Raw genomic sequence first — 4,834 nt, forward strand, 5'->3', positions numbered from 1 at the left:
ACTTTTAATGTTCATGAGAGGAAAAGCACAATTTCAAGCATTCCTAATTGCAACGATTTCTTATCTCCACTAGATGGCGGTAAAGATCTCACTCAATCATTTACAAGGTCTACTGATGTTTACTTAGACGTCAGTAGATTTATTTCTGTTTATTTAATATGGTGGCAACATTCACTCCTTTAAAACAATTGCGTCAAGCAAACATGTCTGGTGCCATCTTGTTTCTACTAGATGTGAAAGGCAGGTGGCACAGATATGAACTGGGTTGAAAGACACTGGGGTCCTAAGGATGTTAACGGAACGGCCTGATTTGGTAACAATGCTGTTCCCCTCACTGTTCTTGACATGCAGTTAAGATTTATGACATTTTGGTTGAGACCTTTGTCAGAATTATACGTTGTAATTAGCGTTTACAACTGTTTTATGCTTTTACTGCTGTTTTAGATTCAGTATATTCATTGTTATGTACTTTCAGTCTTAAGTCATTCATAAATTGAGTTTTAAAAGATTTTGTGTGTTTTTGTGCTGTATTAGAGTTGACTGTATTAGACAATATGCATTACTGAATTCCTGGCATCCTATTTGTAGTTCAGGCAGCCTAAAGGAATGTTAGTTTGGGAATAGGTACTCCAGTTGTTCTACTGTTGAGTTGTAAACTTCCTGTGCTTCACTCATAGAAACATCATGATTGGGCAGTCTTGCAAGCTCCTCTGGCGTAAGCTGCCGGGTTAACTGGACATCAGTCACAAGGACCTCTGGGTAGGGTCCCACAAACACACCCAAAGACACCTTAATGAAAAATATATATTTGCGTGTGGCAAAAGTATGTGGAGAAAAGAATGCGGTTCTCTTCTTTTAGGATGTTTCAGGTTAACTGAATTCAGCTGGTATGGTGACTGGTTATTTTTGCATCTCAGGTAATGGAAGTTCAGTTCTCCTTGGAACCTGCTGAGATGAGTCTGAAGCAATGCTAAGAAAACCCAGCAATACCCTAAACTAAACAATACTAATACTTAGTGGTAGCAGCAATATTTGATTAATTCTTCCAGCATAAAAAATATACAGCATGTACAAAAATAGCTGATTAGAGCTGACATTATCAGGGTAAAAAGATACTGTAAACTGATCGACCACTTTTGTTGTTTTCCATGTACTCTGCTAAAGCAAAAGATTTGCAATTTAGTCATTTGTTAATAAAGGTGTCACGGGTGGGGCTGGACATGGCAATGAAGGAGGACACATTCGCACGATTTCACGCGACGGGTTTAATATAGACCACACACGAGACAAGGGAACATAAACACGCACAATGACCCGACTGCGAACAGACACAAACAGGATAGCTTTATACAATTATATAAATAGACACCAGGTGAACACGATCAGGGAACATTACACGAGAATAACATGAAACTCCGGTCCGGACTACGGATTCGGAGTAACCCCTGCCGGTCCGGATCATGACAAAAGGATTGCATCAGCACTTTGGACATTGAATTGCCATTTGCAAAATGAATTTCCTTTTGAATAAATATGTAGAAAACCCATGGCAAAACGGAATGCAATTGAGTGAATTGTTATTATATTTTTTATTAAAAAACCTTGAAATGATCTAAAGATTACATCAGTTTACATGCACTAATTGAATATTGCATTGGCAATTGCCCATTGAACTTACATTTCAATAGTTGTGCTTAAAACCGTCCATATTAAACTGGTTTTCTGATCATGACAGTGAGTGTACTGCAGAAGGCAAAATGGTCTAATGTGGTACTGGCAAGGTGTACCTAATAAAATGGCCGGTGAGTGTATAATGTCACTAAATATAAATGTATATATTTTTAATAATATTCAATATTATTAATATAATATTATTAATATAATAGCAATATTCAAGCTGGGGATCGTCATCGTACATCATAGTTATATATACATATTTCACACGTGAAAAGCAGTAGCGCCTGTATTTCTCTCTTGTGGGAGTTTACAAATTTCCGAGGGCAGAACGAAAATTGATTGGTTCAGAGAGAGAACCAATCAAATCGTAGAGGAGGCGGGTCTAACGAAAGTGATGGGGCAGGTGGGAGTTTAAAAAATAAATGTCTCTGTGGCAAGATCCGTGAATGGATTTTTCACTGCGCTTAGTACAAAAGTAAGATTATTTAAAATGTATTTGATGTACAGGCTTTACTTTGAGAAATTGGTTTAAGGCTTTGAGCATTATTGTTTTGCTTAAAGCAGGTTAGCATTCACTTTGCATTAGCTATTAGCTAGCATTATCAGTAAACCAACCACGAAAATTCTGATGAAATGCTGATTGCATGTGATGCATGACTCATATTTGCCTATTTATAACCAATTATGAAAATCAAAGTTTGCTGTAAGAACGGAGATATTATGTTTTTCATTTTTCCAGCAGCCATCACTTCAGGTCAGGTTTGGTATTTGAAATGGCTTTTTTGCTACATTATTATGATCTCTTATTAGTGGTGTAGGGTTTTGAAGGTCTGGGGAAGACTGTTTGTAGCAGTAGTTAATATTAGTAATGTAGGGCAAAGCTGTGCTGTCAGCATTATTACTGCTGGTGGTTCAGATTAGTTATACAGTAACGTTATTGCCCTCGTATAAAGAAGGTTAAAGATCCTGGGGTGACACACAATAGAAATGTTCTTTATGTTGCGCTATGAACAATGATAAATAACTGTACATAACAGAAGCATTAAGGGGCATACTTTTAAGAAGTGTGTGAGGTGATAATGGTTGATTTGGAGGGATGTCAGGAGATCAAAAGAAGGACAGCTTTGGGAACCAAGGTGATTTTCCTCCTCTGTGTTTTCCAGTCAGCAACATCGGAGTCTGTGTTTGAAGGGGAGCCTGACAGCGTTCTTTTGCCGGTTTGTGTGCTGCGTGCTGGTGGAATGGAACCAGCAGATGATTGAGAATGATACGACACTCTCTATGAAGGAATAGTAAAAAGTCCGCAAAATGTCTTTCCTGACTACAAAGGATATGAGCTGCCTGGTGACACTTTCTGAGAATCTCCTCTGTGTTGGAGGAGAACTTCAGCAGGGGATCGAAAATGATGCCCAAGTATTTATAATCCTCAACTAGCTCTACTGGCTTCCTGTGGATGGAGGTAACTGCTGCAGCCAGGTCCCCCTGCTTGGTGGTGAAGATCACCACCATCTCCTTGGTTTTACTGATGTCCAGTTCCAGACATGAGGTGTCACACCAGTCCAGAAACTCATGCAGAAGTGTCACACCAGTCCACAAACTCCTGCAGAAGCAGACCATGGTTGTGTGAGGGGCCTGACAGTCTGGAGGACTGTGTCCTTGGCGTCCTTCACTGGGTGTCTGTGCCTGCAGTCATCTGTATATAAGATGAGGAGCAGAGGAGAGAGCCGACCAGGTGGCGGTATAACAGATGGCGGTATAACAGAGGTCAGAGAGAGGTTTGTTAAGCAGTACTCTCTGTGATCTGTTGGTCTGAAAGTCCAATATACACAGGATTGTCTCGTTGTCCAGATGAAAGTTGGAGGAAAGTTTATTAGCCAGGATGTGGGGGTGCAGGGTGTTGAAAGATGAGGACAAGTCAGCAAATAAGAGTCTTAGTGAAGAAATAGATTTATGTATACAAAGAAATTAGATCATTGATTTTCAGTTGTCAGATATAAATATATTTTTAATGTATTAATTATTTAAATTCTGGTTATTCATATATATGCACATATCAATACTGAAGACATGATCCTTACTATAGCTTAATACTTGCAATGTCTGTTGCAAAAAGGTTCATTGTCCACTTTGTCCACCAACACTATTTAAACATGCACTACTTGTCCATCTTAAAAATTGAAGGTTATGTTTTATTACTTTTTAACAGCAATGTACAATTAGACAACATGGTAGACTGTATACGGTAGACTATAGACCAACTCCTGATGCTCTGCAGGCATCATGGAAGCGCAAATGTTGAGAATTTGCCTGCTAATGTTTACTTTATTACAGTGTAATACAATTTAAATTTGGTACAATACATTAATGTTGATGTCCTGTGTTTCTTGTTGGCTGGAACAGGTCATCAGCCAGGAGAGAGACATCCGCGCCGGAGACAGAATACAGGAAGCAGCGAGAGGTCAGTACACCACCCGACATCCCCAGACCAGGAAAGAGGTGCACTGGTCCGAATCTTGGACTCACCCAATCAGTTCCTCCACTCTTGTCTGTCCCTGTGCAGATCAGCGATATGTCATGCAGCAAAGTCCTCAGTTCAGGCTGCACTCTTTCCCTCCTCTCTTCCGCTATGTGGAGCAAAGTGAGGAAACTCGGGGTGCGCTGGCAGCAGTGGGGTCAGTGAAGGTGGACTGCTGTTTAAATGGAGTAACCTTAAAGATGCAGTTTTTTTATTCTGGATGACATTAATCGTCCATTTCAATGTTTTTGTAAAATCTGGCGCATGGGAACGCACGCTCCTTGTTGCTGGTGGGAACGCAAAGACGATGCAGCTAGACTGCTCTGCCCCGTCCATTTGAACGCACTTATTATAGGGAACCTGTTGTCCCCAGCATGCGGATTAACCTGAGGGAGGAAGATAAACGGCGCTTCTGACCCCAAGAAGAGCACAGCAGGAGGACCCGTCCCTGCTAGCCCTGTTGGATTGAGCAAGATACACCGTTAAGTACAAAAAACCATATACAGATACAGTACCCACACTAAAGTATCACTGACAATTTGCTATAATGAAGGACTCAGGCTCCTGTATAAAATACAACTGGAAGACAGAAATGTTGCAGATTGATGAGCTCTGGAGCCCTTTTTAATAGTCATATCCAAA

At 40.3% G+C, this 4,834-nt stretch overlaps 1 long non-coding RNA gene across 1 annotated transcript; it reads left to right on the forward strand.

The window, feature by feature from the left end:
• The first annotated feature begins 4,084 nt into the window (after positions 1–4,084).
• On the forward strand, positions 4,085–4,623 carry LOC114778575 (uncharacterized). The gene is made up of 3 exons (XR_003746401.1): positions 4,085–4,135; positions 4,238–4,349; positions 4,566–4,623. It is a non-coding gene; the product is annotated as an uncharacterized LOC114778575 (long non-coding RNA).
• Positions 4,624–4,834: the final 211 nt, after the last annotated feature.

Source organism: Denticeps clupeoides, unplaced genomic scaffold, assembly GCF_900700375.1.
Source record: "Denticeps clupeoides unplaced genomic scaffold, fDenClu1.1, whole genome shotgun sequence".
NCBI classification, from domain to species: Eukaryota; Metazoa; Chordata; class Actinopteri; order Clupeiformes; family Denticipitidae; genus Denticeps; species Denticeps clupeoides.